The sequence below is a fragment of the Globicephala melas genome, chromosome 13 (assembly GCF_963455315.2).
Source record: "Globicephala melas chromosome 13, mGloMel1.2, whole genome shotgun sequence".
Taxonomy (NCBI): domain Eukaryota; kingdom Metazoa; phylum Chordata; class Mammalia; order Artiodactyla; family Delphinidae; genus Globicephala; species Globicephala melas.
Genome location: NC_083326.1, coordinates 55,478,118 through 55,497,180, shown reverse-complemented (window position 1 = coordinate 55,497,180; position 19,063 = coordinate 55,478,118). Strand labels below are relative to the sequence as shown.

Below are 19,063 nucleotides of genomic sequence, written 5' to 3'. Positions count from 1 at the left end.
TATATACATGAAGCCTGGAAATAGGAGATTAATATCAGGGCTGGTGTAAATAATGGCTATTAATTGCAATTAATAACATTAACTACAATTAATTACAATTCACCACAGTAGTATTAAGCATTTACTTTGTTCCAAGTCCTGCACTGGGCCCTTTACCTGTATTATCTCACTTAACCTCTCAACAACCCTATCAGAGAAGTACTTTCAGCATGCCCACTTTACAGACAGGGACACCAAGACTCAGAGAAATTAAGCTCCCAAGATCACCCAGCTAACAGGAGGCTGACCTAGGACTGAAATCATTGCGTGATTCCATAACTGTAAGCTCTGGCAGGAAGGAGCGACCTCACTCACGTTTCTAAAGTGAGTATCTTTCCAACTAGCCAGTTTGGGATTGCCTCAGGCAGGCAAGGAGCTGGGAAAAGAAGAGAGGGAAACAGCCACGCCTTAGGCCGCCCCAGGCTGGGACAAATAGACAAGATCTCGCAGGGGTGCTGTAACCACAATCTAGCCTTCTTCCCGGTCTCTTTAGCACAGCACAGGCTATGAAGGGGGTGGGGACCTGTAGCCCCAGGGAGACTGAATTCCAGGCCACCCTTCTCCCACATTTCCCCGCAGAGCCCATCTTGGAGGGATAACTGTGCCCATCATTCCCAGATTCCAAGCCAAGCGGTGTACCCCAGGAAACTAGTTTAACTGTAGATTCGCTAGGAACACACACATCCGAGGGTCCACGACTACCGTTCATTCCTGAAGAACCAGCCCAGTCACTCATTTTGAAGGTGAACCTTAGTGTGTATCAGTATCACCTGAAGGGCTTTTCTTTTTTTTTTTTTGCGGTACGCGGGGCTCTCACTGACGCGGCCTCTCCCGTTGTGGAGCACAGGCTCCGGACGTGCAGGCTCAGCGGCCATGGCTCACGGGCCCAGCCGCTCTGCGGCCTGTGGGATCTTCCCGGACTGGGGCACGAACCCGTGTCCCCTGCATCAGCAGGCGGACTCTCAACCACTGCGCCACCAGGGAAGCCCCTGAAGGGCTTTTAAAAACACAGATTGCTGGGCTCCACCCAGTGCTTCTGAATCCTGGGTCTGGGTGGAGCCTGAGAACTTGACCCGCAAGTTCCCGGCGCTGCTGGCACTGCTGATTGGGGGACCACCTTTGAAAACCACCATTTTAACTGATGGAAGCCTTAGCTTTGTGACTCCACTTCTGGGCATGTATCTCCGCATGCTGAAATGTGATAGCGGCTGTTCAAGGACGTTCATCCTTACCACCTGTGCTGATTTCCTATTGCTGCTGTAACCTTACCACACACTTAGGGGCTTAAAACACCACCAGTCATCTTACAGTCTTGGAAATCAGAAGTCTAAAATGGGTCTGCAAGGGCCGCACTCTGTTGTGGAGACTCCAGGGGAGAATCCGTTTCCTACCTTTTGCAGCTGCTAGAGGACGCCGGCACTTCCAGGCTCATGGCCCCTTCCTCTGTCCTCAAAAACAGCAGCAGAGTAGCATCTTGAAACCTCTCCCTCTCCCTCTCTCTCTCTCTCACACACACCTCTGCTCCGAGTCCTCTGTCCTCAAAAACAGCAGCAGACACACACACACACACATACACACACACACACACACACACACACACCCCTCTGCTCCGAGTCCTCTGTCCTCAAAAACAGCAGCAGACACACACACACACACACCCCTCTGCTCCGAGTCCTCTGTCGTCAAAAACAGCAGCAGACACACACACACACACACACCCCCTCTGCTCCGAGTCCTCTGTCCTCAAAAACAGCAGACACACACACACACACACACACACACACACACACACCCCCTCTGCTCCGAGTCCTCTGTCCTCAAAAACAGCAGACACACACACACACACACACACACACACACACACACACACACACACACACACACACACACACACACCCTCTGCTCCGAGTCCTCTGTCCTCAAAAACAGCAGCAGACACACACACACACACACCCCTCTGCTCCGAGTCCTCTGTCCTCAAAAACAGCAGACACACACACACACACACACACACACACACACACACACACACACACACACACACACACACACACACACCCCTGCTCCGAGTCACTTCTTCTTCTCTAACCCTCTTAGAAGAATCCTTGTGATTTCATTGGCCCACCCCAGCTGAGCCCACCTAAATAATCCAGAGCAATCTTTCCACTTTAAGACCATCGGGACTTCCCTGGCGGTCCAATGGTTAAGACTCCACGCTCCCACTGCAGGGGGCACGGGTTCAATCCCTGGCTGGGAACTAAGATCCCACGTGCCACGTGGCGCGGCCGAAAAAAAGAAAAGACCCTTAACTTAATCACGTCTGAAATCCCCCTTTGCGATGGAAGGGGAACATACGCACAGATTTTGAACGTTAGGACGTGGGCACCTTTAGGGGCCTTCGTTCTGTTCACCACCCCAGCCATCCAACAGCTGCTTACCCTCCTATATCACAGTGCCCTTCCCGCAAAAGAAAAACCGAAACCTTATCAGGATTTGCATGATGCCATCCCTCCTTCGGACTCGCCTGGTAATGAAGCATCTTGCACGGAGGACGGGTAGTGGGGGGAGGAAGGTAGGAGCCCTGAGGGAGGGAGTGAGCCAAGTGCCTCTTAGACCAGGCCCCGAACACCCACTAAACCTCCCCACGCTTGCCAGACTTTCCAGAATCTAGCGCCTTGGTGCCCCTCCCTCCGAGCCTGGAGCCTCCAGGCTCCCCCCTGGGCCTCCCCCAGGTCAGCGCTCACCCCAGGCTCAGCCACCAGCACTGCCTCCCAAACCTGCCAGCAGGCGCTTGTGAAAGATGCAGGAGGAACTCTACTCAAAGCCTTCTTGCCTTTTGAGTTTCCGATGATTACCCTCAGAACTTTTCTGGGCTGAAGTCCCAGCCTCCAGGCTGTGGACTTTCTATTGGCGTGTTAATTTGCTCGGGCTGCTGTAACAAACTATGACAGACCAGGCGGCGTAAACAACAGAAATAAAGAAACGTACTTTCTCACAGTTCTGGGGCCTGGAAGTCTGAGGTCAAGGTGTGGGCAGGCTGTTTCTCCTGAAGCCTCTCTTGTTGGCTTGCAGACGGCTGTGTCCTCTCTGCATCCTCACGTGACCCTTCCTCTGTGAGATGCCCCTGGTGTCTCTCTCTTTTTATAACGACCCAGTCCTATTGGATTCCAGCCCATCCTCATTTTACCTCATTTTAACTTAATCACCTCTTTAAAGCCCTTATCTCCAAATAGGCTTGCATCCCGAGGTCCTGAGAGTGAGGGCTTCAACGTTTGAATCGGAGGGAGGACACACTCAGTTCATAACAGTTGGCTAGGATCCTGGGAGACTCAAAACTCCCTTCCATCCTCTCTGTGCAACAGGTGGGCTAGGCACAATCAGGGCAGGTGGGGAGGGGTAGGCCAAGCTGGGACCGTCACAGTGTGCACCTCAGCCCAGGTCTGCCTTTCGGTCTTAGGTCAGGGATGGGAGGAAGGTGGAGGAGGTCAAAGAAGCCCCCGCAGGCTGAGTTTTAGTCTCTCTAAGCAAGAAGCCGCATTTGAGGCTCACCCTCCCGAAAGCCAACTCCCCGCAGAAAGTTTTTTGCTTGATACACTATTTACAGCAAGTCACAGACATTCCACCAAGTCAATACACACCCTGGACCCAGAGGAAATAAAGGAGCCGACAGTGAGGGCTTGTGTTTGATGGTCTTTGCAGGGGCTGTGTGGTAGAAAATGATTTCATCCTCAAGGCATGGCTCTGAGAAGGAAGTCAGCCAGCAAGTTGAAACAAAGCAAACAGCCTTATCTTGTTCTTGATTCATGGGTTCCGCTTTCTTCAAAGCCCTTTAGAGGCAGGACACTGAATTGTCATTGTCAGAGTAACTGCTGTTGCCAAGTCCCTCCTGGGACCTCGCATCTGTGACTTATAAGACCTGGGGTCTCTGACATTTTTCCTTGACAAACCTTTGCTGCTCGCTGGTCAGACTCACTACCCAATAAGGGCTTAAAATATACATATATGAAATACACACATGTATATAGTAAGTGAAATCAGCCAGTCACAAAAATCACAAACACTGTATGATTCCACTTACAGTATAAGAGGGACCCAGAGTTGTCAAATTCATAGACAGAAAGTAGAAGGGTGGTTTGCAGGGGCTGGGGGTGAGGGAGGGGAAACTCTTGTTTAATGGGTAGAGTTTCAGTTTTGCAAGATGAAAAGGGTCTGGAGATCTTTTGCACAGCCGTGTGAATGTACTTATTGAACTGTACACTTAAAGATGGTTAACATGGTAAGTTTTATGTTACATATATTTTAGCACCGTTTTTTAAAAAGGCTGCTGTAAGCAATCATTTAATAGAATGATTAATGATCATGTAATAGAATGTCAAGCCAACCTAGGTTTGAATCCCATATCTGCCACTCACTAGTTTTGGGACAGGGTTCTAAGTTTTTTGTTTAGTGCCTTAAAACGACAGCAATCGTGTTACTATTTCTGTTCCTGTGGGGCAGGAATTTGGGAAGAGCTTTGGCTGGGTAGTTCTGGCTCAGGGTCTCTTCTGAGCTTGCAGTTGGGTGGGTGGAGGGTTGGATCACTGGGGGCTGCTGAACACCTCTCCCTCTTCCTAAGAGTCTCCAGGCTTCTTCATGGGGTCTTTCCACGAGGCTGACTTGGGCTTCCTTACAGCATGGTGGCCTCAGGGAAATCGGACGCTTCTGTGGTGGCTCAGGGCTCCAAGCAGGCAGATGTCCCAGGGACTAAGGGAGAAACAGCATCACCTTTTCTGATTTAGCCCTGGAGGTCACGCACTGTCAGTTCCTGCGTACTCTCTCGGTCACAAGCAAATCACACACTTCCCCAAGTTCAAGGGGAGGGGTAGCAGACTCCACCTCACCATGGGAAGTGGCAAAGTTCTAGAGCAGGTTTGGCAAATTACGACCCTTGGAACAAATCAGGCTCACCTCCCCAAGGCAGCCATGTCCGTGCCTTTACATATCGTCTCTGGCTTTGCCACAATGTCAAAGTTGAGTTGTTTGGGACAGAGACTGCATGGTCTGCAAAACCAAAAATATTTACTGTACAGCTCTTTATAGATTTTCCTGACCCCTGTTCTAGAAGACCATGTTGGATGGACAATATAGTTTTAGCCACCTTTGGAATATGCCGTTGGCTGCAGGCAGGTTACGAGCCGCTCTGAACTTTACCTGGGTCTCCAACTCTGTAAAAAGGAATGATGATCATATGTAAAAAGTACTCAGCACAATTCCACACCTGTAACACATAAAGTACACAATTTAGTTCTTCCCCTTCTGGGCTTAATTATGAGGAAAGTTGTTTACTGCCACTCTAGGTCTATTAGCATCCGGAAATTCCCAATTTTAGACCCTCCTTGGAATTAAGGCAGACTTTACAGAGACCCTCTTTTTTCTTTTTTTAAGAAACTCTTTATTTTATATTGGAGTATAGTTGATTAACAATGTTGTGATAGTTTCGGGTGTACAGCAAAGTGATTCAGTTATACATATATTACATGTATCTCTTCTTTTTTCAAATTCTTTTCCCATCTAGATTGTTACATAATATTGAGCAGGGTTCCCTGTGCTATACAGTAGGTCCTTGTTGGTTATCCATTTTAAATCCAGCTGCGTGTACATGTCAATCCCAAACTCCCTAACTATCCCTTCCCCCAACCCTTCCCCCCCTGGTAACCATAAGTTCGTCAGAGACCCTCTTTTTAAACACGTATTTATTACTCTGGACGAAGGAAATGTTTGCAAGAATTCTTTTAAAAATGCAATCCCCCGTCCCCCGCCCCCCAGCCATCCTCCAATGCATTATTTTATCAGACTAGCTACATTTTTACCTTTCAGAGAACAAATACCTAAGGGACTGAGGCAATCTCATAAATTTGGAACTGAGTGACGGAGAACAGCATGGTGGTGGCAGGTCTCCGATGCCCTAGGGAGAGAAAGACACAAGAAATTTGACCTACTTCACAGTTTTGCTCAGGGCTGCCTCAGCCTCAGACAAAGCAATGAAAAATGTTTTCTTGGCCTCCCCTTACCCATCGCCTCCCTCTCCTATTGCCCAGACTTGTTATCTCCGCCCCGACCTCCTCCACCCGCCAAGACTGCCCTTGGATTTTTTCCTCTCCTACCCTGGATGTTTCCAAGGCCAATCCTCCAGCAGCTCTCGGAGATTATCTGCTTGTGACCCTGCTGTCCTCCCTGCTCCAAATTCAAGCAGGCTCCTTCTGAAGCCTAGTTATTCAGTGCTTCTGAACTTGTTCTCTCTAGAAGCAAGCTTCTATCCAAGAAAATAGAGACCCCTAACAGGCACTGGGGTAACATTAGACCTGCCAGTCCCAATTCTCCTACTCATTTACTCAAAAACCACCAAAATTAACAACTGTTAATTTGTGCAAACAAACTATATTCTGTCTCCTCTCCAAATTACGCTTGACTCCAATCACTTTTTTTTTTTTTTTTTTTTGCGGTACGCGGGCCTCTCACTGTTGTGGCCTCTCCCATTGCGGAGCACAGGCTCCGGACGCGCAGGCTCAGTGGCCATGGCTCACGGGCCCAGCCGCTCCGCGGCATGTGGGATCCTCCCGGACCGGGGCACGAACCCGTGTCCCCTGCATCGGCAGGCGGACTCTCAACCACTGCGCCACCAGGGAAGCCCCTCCAATCCCTTTTAAAATCTACCTAGCTTCACCCTGAGCTGTGTTGGAAGAATAGTTCCTTTTTATTGCAGCTGTATGTCGCCATGTTAGTTTTATATCAAATATTATGAGTGTTTGGGGGGGCAGCTGGGAGGGGAAGTGTGTAACTAGATGATTAGAGAACACTCCCTCTGGCCCTATTAATTTTTACAGCATTTTCCCCTCCTATTTTGCTTAAATTTGCAACTTTATGCAAATTTTATGAAACATTTTGTGGTATCCCCAGAGCCCCAGCTCGGCCAAAGGCCAGCTCAATTTACGTTGCTCCAGGAAGCATTGTGGTTTGGAAAAATCACTCAGCTGGCTGCGAAAAAGTAAAAATTGTTACCACTACAGCTGATGCCGATCCTACAGATTGCTGTAAAATGAACAGAAAGTAGTTAAGCGCATTGCCCTAGGTCACAGACCTACTCATTTATGGACCTGGAATTCCAAAGACTTTTGGCTCTTCCAAGTGTTCCGTTCATTCATAAATTCATACTCCCTCAGGGTACCAGGCACTGGGCCCTTTCAACCGATATTGCTTCCTTTACTCCGTTCTCCAGAGTGCTTTTGTTTATTTTATATCCAATATCACTTATAAAATAACGTGCTGCCAACCATTCTCTTAAGCTCAAAAAAGTTTTTTTGACAACATACTTTCTAATCCATCCTTAGGTTAGCGATAGAAAAATGGAGTAAAATGACAGACATTGAGATATGTTTAGTAGAAAAGCTTTGGTTGTTTTGCTTATTTTTATCTCAGGTAAACATCTGGGAAGTAACTAAAAATAAAAGTATGGTCTGAGATGGTCAGTGTTTCTGAAGTACTTTTATGACTAAAACCGTGAATGTAAGGTCACATGAAATCAGAATTTTGAGTGTGTCTGTAACAGGAGCACTGCTGGTGGATGTACTGAACAATAGAGTTTTAGCCTGAGATTCAGTTTGTTTCATCACCTACCGCTTACCTGGCACCAGACTAGATAACTGAGACACCTGGTTGCCATGGAGATGAGATGGCATCATCGGATCACATCTGTGTACAAGTATAGCTTCAGAGTTTCACAGGCCTTTTGCACAGGAGCAGGGGTACACCCGGCTTACTGGCTGCTAAGACAAAACAAAGGGATTTCCCTTATGAAATGGTTGATGTTGTTACCATGTACTATTTATTGAGCACTTACGATGTGTCAGGTAATAGTCTGAGCATTTCTCAGATATTACTTCGTTTCATCCTCCCACCAACCCAGCAAGGGTTACTATTCCCATTTCACATAGTAAAAAACTGATGTTTAAACAGATTAAACAGACCTCCCTAGGTCTGCCTCCAAAACGTATATTCTGAAATATCATGCATTACTGCCTCTCAGGCATGGAAAGCAAACTTATTGCTGTTTGCTTGATAGGTTTTTAGTAATTTAAGTGCATCATTTTAGGGCTAGTATCCTACCTAGTCACTTTGGCAAACTAGGAAGATTTAGTTGACAGGCCTTAAGCAGTGCTTGGAGAGGGTCTGTGCTTTTAAATTCTCAAGTACTTGAACTGAAACAGAGTGAGCTGGTCCCATTCACATCCTGCCCTCCAGCCCCCTCTAGCTGGAAGTTATTAGCGTTGACCATGAGGGCAAAGCAGAACATACTTGAAAATGTTTTGGGTTTGTTTTTGTCTCTTCTGAACTGAGTGGTAATACAGAAAGCAGGAAGACAAGTTTTAAACCACTGACAGGGAACCACCCCCCAAGACCGCAGAAGTTCATGGCAATTTCTGCATTTTCCAAGATACAAGACAGCAGAGGCTGGGGCCTGTCATCTGTGTGATTTAAGGAGATGGGGGCTGCAGAGGGTGGGATGGGGTACAATGGCACAAAGCTGATAAAGACGGACCAAGCAAGCCACAACTCCCAACCCGAGGGGAGGGCTTGCACTTAGGAAAGATGCAAGCCCTTTTAGGCCCTTTTCTTTTCTCCCCACATCTCCTCCTCTCAGTAGGTGGCTCCACGGCTGGGAGGGCAGAATGTGGGGCTGCTCGAAGCTGGGTGGTGAAGGAAGGCCTCTCTAAGGAGAGGATTTATGAGCTGAGGCCAGAGAGATGAGATGAAATTTTAACATTCAGCACTAGGGACAGGCATCTTAAAATGTGCTCTCAACACGCAACTTCTGCGTAGGGCTCTTCGTGCTGTAGAAACCCCAACATGGGGAAAGGATAGGGTCTCCCCACCTCCAGTGAAATCTCCTCGGGAGTTTTCAAGATGGTTTTTGTATTATTGGCATTTTGTTGTAACAAATAATGCAGGAAGGAAGGAAGAGAGCCTCCTTCCTGTGTTTGAGATATTAAGTGCCACACCACGTCCCCTTACATCATATTAACTACATCATCCGTCTCATGACACTATGAGGTCACCGAGGCTGTTACCCAAACTCAACAGATGAGGAAAAGGGATGAGAGCTGAGTCATCTGAGGTCCTGCAGCCAGTAAGTGGCAGGTCAGGATTTGACCAGGTCTGGTTGCCTTCAAGGCACTGCCTTTTCCAGACACCACCGGGCCACCACGGCTGAGCACCTGTTTGAAATACAGACAGTCTGGTTTGGTGAGACCTTGTATGATAGCATTTGCCATACAGAATCATTTAATCCAACAAATAAGTATAACAGGAAACAAAGATCTACCTGATCACTAATTTCCCTGTGCTTTCATACCAGAGCATCAGTGTAAGAGGAACGAGCAAAGTGTGATGAATTCTATAGGAAACATGTAGGAGGGGCTCACAGAACACAGATGAAGTGAATCTTGACGCATGAACAGGAGTTTTCCAAGCCAGGAAGGACGCTTAGCATCTGTAAAGTCATTGCATAAGTGCCAGGCCAAGCAGATCAATACGCAAATCAATAAGTCAAATTTTTAAAAATAAAATTAGAGTGCACTTCCCTGGTGGCGCAGTGGTTAAGAATCTGCCTGCCGATGCAGGGGACACGGGTTCGTGCCCCAGTCCGGGAAGATCCCACATGCCGCGGAGCGGCTGGGCCCGTGAGCCATGGCCGCTGAGCCTGCGCGTCCGGAGCCTGTGCTCCGCAACGGGAGAGGCCACAACGGTGAGAGGCCTGCGTTCCGCAAAAAAAAAAAAAAGAAAAGTCAGGGGTTTTCATGAGAACTAAGAGGAGGCATTTAGAGGGACTTCCGGAAGCCTTCCTGGAAAAGGCGACACCTCAGCTGATACCTGAAGGAGAAAGAGGACAGAACGTTCCTATAGGGAAATTCCCTCTGCAAAGGCCAGGGAACTTGGTGGCTTGAACAGCTAAAAGGAAAAGTGGTCGGGAGGACGTGGAGTTCTGAAACCTGAAAGGATGAGGAGGAACTAAGTAATTAGAATCTCCAAAGCCCCAGACCCACGTCTTTATCCCGAGGGCAGAACTGTCAGCCGGATCCCTTCATAATCTCCCCCTCCTGCTCTGAGCGTGTAGAACAGTTTGGAGCCAGGGACAAGACAGAGCCCGTGAGACCAATTAGAAAAGTATTTCTCAAACTCCTGACGGACAAGATACATTCTACCTGTTAACCCAGAATGTACACAGATCTCGGGACACACACTGACACAAGCGTCCGGAAACCAAATTTACTCTTCCTTTGTTTGATGCACTCTGACGTTTTCTAATCTATTCCGTTGTGTTTTTTTTTTTAATGGTAAAACTGTATGACCCACCTCAACTGATTTCATGACCCGTTAAGAAGTCACAACAGGTAGCTTGAGGAACGCTGAGGTAGGAAGTTGCTGTCATCTTCCAGAGGGGAAATAATAGGATCTAGGGAAGCAGAAAGGTGGATTGTAGGATGTGGAAGGATTCCAGAAGGATCTAAGAGGTAGGAGGGACGGACCCAAAGGAATTAGAGGTGATGCCCAGAGTTGTGGCTTGAACTCTGGGTAGAAAAAGGAGTTACTTGCTAAGATAGGGAAAGTGAACTTGAAGATCTACTCGGAGGGTAGACACTGAGTCTTTGAGAAATGCCCATTTTGTTTGGTCAACACAAATGTACCTCCTCATTTGAGGATTATCTGAAGAAAAAGCGTCTAAAGGCTACATGATGTAATTCCAGAAAGTGGTCAGGTTTTACTAAAAGAGGGAGCAAAATGGTGGTGTTGAAAAGGAGGAAACCATTCGTCCTCGGGCAGGGGGTAGGTTCTGCAGCAAGCCTCAAAATCCTACTTAGAAAGGAGAGTCAAGCTATAAATCCCAAGGAAACAACCCAGATCGAATACTCACCTGGTGCTTTGCTGTGGCTGCCATCAGGGCTTTTGTAAGACAGAGAATAGGGTAAGTAGAGCCTTTGACTTTTCAGGTACCAAACCCGTTGGCACTGCTTTTAGAATCCCCGATCACGAGTTCAGGAAGGGAGCGGGCGTTGCTTATGCACTTCTTGTAAAAATGAAAATCCATTAACTTTATTCTTCACGCACGTTCTCCAACAGCATCGGGTCAAAGGGACTTTTTTCCTTCCTCTTTTCAGAGCTTCCAGGTCCCAATCTGGCTCCTTCTAAATCTTTTATTTTACAAAACAATAGGGAGTGGTGGTAGCCTGTGGCTAGTTGAAGATTTTGAACAATAGGTGTTTCTGAGCCGGGTTTATGGAAATGGTCCTGTCTGTGTCCTGGGGGTAGATTGTAAATGAGATGTCGACAGGAGCTCTATTGTGTGGATGGCATTCGGCCTGAAAGAGAGGAATTTCCTTACTGTGCTAGTATTTAAAGTAGATTTGTTGCTGCTTTTGCTAAAACTTTTTATCCAGCTTCTGGAGCTAACAGCACTGAATGAGTCACTGGGTAAGACTGAGACTTCCTGCCCTCCCTAGCAGGGCTCCGACTCTGTCATTTACATTTAGAAAGGACAGACTAAGAAGATTGCTTGGATTTTCATCAGCGTGAGCCTCTCTTTCAGATCGTCTCGGGGACCTGAGCCGCCTGCAATCCGTTACCCCCAGAAGAGGGTGGCCAAGCCGGGCTGTTTTTCTCACTCCCTGGAAAACTTCTGGCTGTTTTGCTTGCTTTCTTTTTAAAATCCAAGGAGAGAGACAAACACCATCTCCCGCCTTACGCCTTCCCTTTTTTGTAAATGACAGGCAATTTCAGTTTACTGTAATTACCTCGGACTGAGGTTGGACCAACTCCACTCTTAGAAGATAAGGCAACAGTTTTATTACCTCTCAGCCAGGTGCCTGGGGGTGACAAGGCTGGCTTTTATCTGGAGACGTGGCAAGGTTATCAGTAACTGAACGGGGCTGAACCTTTGAGCGGTGGCCATTAACATGCTTCCCTTCCCTGTGATCAATTTCCTAACTCTTTATTGGTAATTAATGTTGATCCAAAGACCAGCGCGGGTCTCCTCCAGTGTTTCCGCATTCCGGCACCTCAGCACTTCAGCACTTCAGCAATCCTACTGATAAACGGTGTAAATTGCAACCACGGGCCAGTCCCATAACATGAGCTTGAAATTCCAAACAAGGCCCCAAACGTACAACCCACTGAACAGCTTAACATCCTCTCATTTGGTAGGTTTGCAGTGGGTATAGCTGGTTTTTCAAAGAATTGATGAATAAAACCTTTCACCTACGACAGTAGAAATCCAAAAGAATCAAAATGATTTCGCTTTACTCTCCATGGTTCCTTTCGAAAAGTAAAGTGTAATCCACACCAGGAGGCAGTGCGGGGCTTGTTCTAGATTAAAAGAAAAAAAAAAATTTCTAGTGCGTGATCTATTTCTGCCTGCAGTTCATGGACATGTCCAGCCACACAACGGTTTATTCTTTAATTCAAGCTATTTTACACGGAGTCTGTCTGTTATCTCTTGGATTGGAAATGTGGGATAAAAACTTGTGATCTGAAAATGATTTTCCAGCTGTGCCCTGGGTAGAGCTTTAATGAATGAGGAATGCCCTTAGGGATCAACTTTTAGGTGCGTGTCCTGGGCTGCAGCCAGCCTGGACCTAGCGTGGAATCACCCTCCTGTCAGTCCAAAGTATGGTGGGCCAAGGAGAAGAATGTTACTTTTATCTCTTTGGCTGTGAAGTCAGATCATAGCTTTAGGGTACAGGATGAGAATGGGGGAGAGAATGATGGAAGGGATGGCTCAAAACACACACACACACACACACACACACACACACACACACACACAAGCACACAACCTGGCAGATACGAAGTGTTTACCTCCAAGCGTTTATCTTCAGACTACTAATTCTGTAATTTTTATAGACAGCATTCCACACTGTGGGAAGAGGCCAGTTAAAAGCCCCTACAAGTACCCCTGTTACCATTATAACAAAAACCAACAAAGGTGTTTCTGCCAATGGTGTGTGAAACACAGTGACAAACCAATGAACACCCAGAACTCACACGGTCGAGGAAAGAGAGACAATGTCAGAAGTATTATCAAATTTGAAATCGGATTCCTCTTTTCCTTAAAGATGTAGAAACCTTGCCCACCCACCAGGCCAAGCCCACCACCACCCAGTCACTACCCATCCCCCATTCTCCTGGGCCAGGCTGGGCCAGAGCTCCGTCCAGGACCAGAGATGCCCTGGAGGAGGAGGTCCCTGGCGGGGGGGTTGGGGGGGGGGGCTCTGATGTACCGAGGCACCTGAAGGAGTGGGTGGCCACCATCCTTCAGCGCTCTGAAAGCCATAGGCCAAAACCTGACCTTGCAGCTACTTGCAGTGTGACTGCTTCACCTTTTCCTGCAGACAGACAGGTTAGAGTACCCAGGCCCCCCAGGGTGTGTCATGCAAATCAGCTTTCTACAATCCAAAAAGTTCTGAATTCCAAGCACGTTTGACCAAGAGATTCAGAAAAAGGCTTCTGGACATTGCTCTCATGAGGGTTCAAAGGAGAACCTTAACGACAGAAAATATAAGGCAGCTCTTTAAAAGAAGAGAACGGAGGCTTAGATGAGAAGAACCCAGGTTCCAGTCGGACCCCACTCTGCAGAAGGTGGGCAACCCAAACTCTCTTGCCTCCAGTCACTTGTGGAGCTGGGATAATAGGTCCAGGCACCTGGCTCCAGGAAACACAGTGAATGAGGATGCTGTGGGCAGTAGCTAGAGTAAACTGGTAGATTTTAGTGCTGGCCTCACCAGTTTGCTGGGATTTTTAAAAACATTTTATTGGAGTAGAGTTGATTTACAATGTTGTGTTAGTTTCAGGTGTATGGCAAAGTGAATTAGTTATACATATACATATGTTCATTCTTTTCAGATTCTTTTCCCTATAGGTTATCACAGAATATTGAGTAGAGTTCCCTGTGCTATACAGTAGGCCCTTGTTGGTTATCTATCTTATATATATAGTAGCGTGGGTACGTTCATCTCAAACTCCTGATTCATCCCTCCCCACCACGTTTCCTCTTTGGTAACTTTAAGTTTGTTTTCGATAACCGTAAGTCTGTTTCTGTTTTGTAAATAAGTTCATTTGTGTCACTTTTGAAAAATTAGATTCCACAGGGAATTCCCTGGTGGTCCAGAGGTTAAGACTCTGTGCTTTCACTGCTGTGGGCCCGGGGTTCAATCCCTGGTCAGGGAACTAAGATCTCACCAGCCATGTGGCATGGCCAAAAAAAAAAAAAAAAAGATTCCACATATAAGTGATATCACATGGCATTTGTCTTTCTCTGGCTTACTTCACTCAGTATGACAATCTCTAGGTCCATTCATGTTGCTGCAAATGGCATTATTTCGTTCTTTTTAATGGCTGAGTAGTATTCCATAGCATATACATACCACATCTTCTTTATCCATTCCTCTGTTGATGGACATTTAGGTTGCCTCATATCTTGGCTATTGTAAATAGTGTTGCAATGAACATTGGGGTGCATGTGTCTTTTTGATTTTTTTATGGTTTTCTCTGGATATGTGCCCAGGAGTGGGATTGCTGGGTGATACGGTAGTTCTATTTTTAGTTTCTTCAGGGAACTCCATACTGTTCTCCATAGCGGTTGTACTAATTTACATTCCCACCAACAGTGTAGGAGGGTTCCTTGACATTTTTATTTAATTCTGGCAAATAACCAAAACCCAACTGTACAGTGGAATTGTGAATGCAGTCTGAAGTGGCCTTTATGAACCCACTTTAAAGGCTGGTGGTGTTTGCTGTGTGGTGCAGACTGAAGAAGACTGGGGGGCCCCGGCCAAGTTCTTCTCTGGACCTGTGTCCTCATCTGTCAGTGACACAGTTGGATAATGAGGTGTCGTTTTGAAGCACTGATCCTGTCATCTGAGAGTCAGTAAGGGGCTGGTGAACTTTCTGGGCCCAGCGGGCTGGTAGACGGTATTCCACAGCTTAACTCAAAAAGTCTGTCCTGTTTTTCCTTTGAGGAGGGGGGTTTCAGGGAGGAAAGCGGAAAGGAGTCGGACGAATAATTAACTGTCTCACTGCACAGATCAGGCCCCCCTACATGCCTTGCTCTCCAGATACAGGTAATTATTTCTCATCACCCTCCAACTGACAGCAAGGCATGCTGGATACATTTTCTTTCTTCTTTGCTTCCTCATATATCCTGTTTCCCCCAGTTTGTCTGATGCAAAAGCTTCTGCTCCAGGTGGAGCCAGCCCGCCAAGCCCTCTGTCCATAGGGCAGCAGCGTCAGCTGCTCTGACACAAGGTCTGCCTTCTCTCCGAAGCCCAGGGTGTTGGCCAGAGAGCAGAGGCTCCTGATCGATCCGGCCAGAGGTTTCAGTGAGGACTCAGCCCGACGGACCACCATGAGACATGACCTCACTGGGTTTGGACACAGCACCCTCGCTCTGCATGGCCAGCTCACCGTTTCAAGGGAGACCAGTGGGCAGTGTGTGCCCGAGACCCTGCTCCCACCTGGAGCCAGTCAGCCACTACACCTGGCCTCAGAGCTCTGTACCCCCTGAGGTCCGCTGTGTGTCCCAGACACGGCCCCACGGCGAGAGTCCTGCTGGGCTGTGTGATTGCATTCCAGGTTTCCCTTGCTTTCCAGGTCCATGGTACAGGTGTCATGAAATGAGACCAGGAATAAGAAGTCAAAGAATAATAAGGAGCGGAAGGAACGGAGGAGGAAAGGCAGCTGCTCTGGGGAAAGGGCAGTGAGCATCACAGCCCCACATGGATAAAGCCCAGCAGAGAGGGTGGAGGAAGCTAGGTGGATAATCCAAAGGACTAACTGCTTCCAGCTAATACGAGGTGGGCCTTTCACATTCTAGCTCCACGTCAAAAGCTGGCCAATCACTGCTGCATTCGGCCAGCAACTGACCAAGGCCAAACAGAGGTGGGCATCAGTGATGGGAGATTATGTTGCAACATCCAAGGTCACAGAGACCGGCTTTGCTGAGTATTCATTTTCCTTCTACCCTGGTGACTTTGCTTTCCTAATTATTAGTCCCTTTTTCTGCTTCTCCAGGAAATCCCTTCTCATCCCTGTTCCTTCCTTCACGTAACAAGCATTTACCACCATACGACTACGTGCCACGCACGGTCTAAGTACTGTGGTTGTCATGAATACAACGGACAACAATGCATGACCTTGTGATTCTTACATCCTTAACTAATTCCTTTCTCTCAGTTTGGTCCGGAAAAAATAAAAAATTTCACCTAACAGGGAATAGAGGCAAGTATTGCTAAGAAATGACATCTAACAAGAAATGAAAGCTAGCTGATGAGAAGCTTAAAAGCAAAATGTCCTTCCCCACTCCTGGCACCATCCCTACCCCAGGTATCCCAGGCCTGTTATCTTCCAACAAGACCCAGTCTGCCCGAACCTGAGGAGGTGGGACCAGCTGCCCAAACAGGAAACCTTATTTCATTCTGTAACCCTGACCTTGGGTCCTGAATCTTCCCCTCCTGTAAACAGTCCATTCAACCCAGGAAGACCTGCTGACTTGGCTGGGACAAATTCTGAAAAATTCACATAATGTTACAAACATTAAAAAAGAAAAAAAAAAAAATCCCTAGATCCTAGAGGAAGTGGTATATCTGATTCAATCGTTAGAAATTGCTTCATAAAGTCATGGAACAAATGGAAATTTAATCCTAACAGATGACACTGCCAGGGCAGTCACTTGTGTGCTTGGATGACTCAGTAGCATCTGTTGGAGAGGCTGGGAAAATGAGCCATGAAATCATGAAGGCATTCCCTGCTGGAAGCAACGGCCCCGCCTCGCAAATTAGTAAGCCAGGCGTTCTCAACATCCTGCTGTGAACCTTTGTGCCTAGTTCTATGAAGGTTATGACTCACCTGAGCTACCGGTCAAATGATTCTTACTCAGAGTCCTCAGTTTTTAATCTTTACTATGAAATGATCAAGGCAACAACCAGCCGCACGTCTGTCTACTTTCAAGATGTTCCTTTGAAATGACTGATTTTAGGCAACAACTGGTTTTACACAGGGTAACCCTCAAATTCTCATATTAACTGGTTGCCAAGCTTCATTAAAGGGTCTCATAGAGGCTTTAGACCTCCGTCCCTGGACCTGGGCCTTCTAAAATGACTTTCCTCCAAACAGCACTTAACTTCCTTTAATTTAGTTAATTAATGTAACGTTTTGAAGAGAACGGTTACTTTGATCTAAACCCTTTTCTTAGTTTCTGGTTAACGTTTCCAGAGAGGAACAAAGAGGGATGCCCTCACGCCTGGCAGAAGCTACCAGCAGCTCACAACTGCAGTCCTTCCTCCAAATCAGAGACCACGGAGGGCGGGAGAAGCCCTGAGAGGAAGAAGACTGGTTAAAACTACTGCCCTTGGCATTTTCGTGGGTGTTTGCCCCAGACAGAGATAAAAGAGCTAGGGTGGGGCTGCAAAGCACGCTCTCTGGGAAGCTGGGCCTGCAGTTTGGAAATCCTCAGTCATCCTTGAAAATCAACTAACTGGAAACAAGCGATGGGAATTAGAAATGCTTCTACCTGCAAGCTTCCTGCAAACAACCGACAAATTCAGATAAAAACGGAAAATGCAAGTCCCACCCACCAGGAATCCTCAGTTTCCTGCCTATTCATCCTCACTGCCATCCACCTAACCAAATGGCCACAGCAGTTTTTGCTTTTCAGCTTGCCAAGGAAACGAAAACTGTTGCCCTAGCGGATGCTTTGGGAAAAAAAAAAGGTCAGCAACCTCAACCCAGAGATCTTACCCTGCAGCACGGGTAAAATTTTTGTTGAGGTGATAAATTAAAAAGCAAGACTTCTGACTCTTGACTTCCACTCTGCGTTTTTTGGGCAAACGCAGCCCAGACGTCCCGCGTCCCAGCGTGACTTACCTGGGAGCCTCGGACTGAAGTTGTACCTTGAAAGGTACCTCGGTGATGTTCCGAGCTTGGTCACCAGGGGACGCTCGAGAGCCAGGCTGCCGCAGCAATACTTTGTTTTCTCAGACTTGGAGTGGCGAAGGGGGAGGGCGGGGGGAGAGGGCGGGGGAGGGGGTGGCGAGGGAGATGCAGCTGGCTTTCAAAAAATCCTTTTGTTCTCTGAAATCCTGCCGCTTGCCGTTTTAGAAGGCAAAGGTTGCCACGTTACCTGTTGCCAGGGTCCTGAGAGTGCTTGGGGAAAATGTGGGCGACAAAGGTAGCGCACAAAGTCCTGGGCTCGGTGGCCTTCCAGCCCTTTGGCCGGGCTTGGCGCTGACATTTGGAGAGCAGCTGCCGCGATCGCCGAGCATTGTTTGGTTGTAGTTCTAACAGAGGAGTGGCTGCGTCTTACATCATTTCCAGGCATGAAGTGCCTGGGGCTTTTTTTTTTTTTTAATGACTAATTTTCGGGTCCCTCCCTCCCTGGAGTTTGGGACAGAACATGCACTGTGCAGGACAGCCTCGCCTCAGGAAGCCCAAGTTTTGTAGCAACTTGTTAAAATAACTCGGGTGCCTCAAAAGGAAAAAAAAAAAAAAAAGCTATGCTCCTGAAACAAACCTTTCCATTCTTCCTTCTGAGAACAATGTTGTGTTTGATTAGCCATGGAGGCTGCTCCCTGAAAGATCTGCTCTCCCCACCAGGGCCGGGCTGCTATCGGCTGAATAGATCTCTGAGCCAGACAAGCCTGGGCTCCGGGCATTTGTCTGGCATTAGGAAGCGTCTGGAATACTAGTAACTACCAACTGGCGAGCCTTATGACTACAAGAGTTCTTACACCACCCCTCCCTCTCTGTCCACATCCCTCTCCGCCCCCCTCTACCCGTACACAAGCCTGCTTTTCTCTACTTCGAGGGAGGAAAGGTTAGCTCGTTTCTGTGGTTTCCGTGGCGGATGGCTCTGGTGGTAATCAGTCCCATAGCCAAGTACCTGGAGCCAAAACTAACCAGGACAGAGGCCAGCAGAAGCCCTGCCCCGCCCCCTCCCCAG

The 19,063-nt window shown here is 47.6% G+C and overlaps 1 protein-coding gene and 1 long non-coding RNA gene across 21 annotated transcripts in view; one reads left to right on the top strand and one right to left on the bottom strand.

Moving 5' to 3' along the window:
- Positions 1–19,063, top strand: part of DLGAP1 (DLG associated protein 1) — a 1,249,700-nt gene that overhangs the window by 1,160,993 nt on the left and 69,644 nt on the right. The window lies entirely within an intron of this gene.
- LOC115842067 (uncharacterized) lies at positions 4,269–18,394 on the bottom strand. 4 transcript variants are annotated; one of them, XR_009566372.1, is made up of 6 exons: positions 17,989–18,394; positions 10,988–12,435; positions 7,700–9,829; positions 5,889–5,983; positions 4,987–5,243; positions 4,269–4,782 (listed from the first exon to the last, which is right to left on the bottom strand). It is a non-coding gene; the product is annotated as an uncharacterized lncRNA (long non-coding RNA). The 4 variants fall into 4 exon arrangements; XR_009566370.1 differs by having other exon boundaries at positions 4,269–5,243; positions 10,988–11,432; positions 11,922–12,435; XR_009566369.1 differs by having other exon boundaries at positions 4,269–5,243.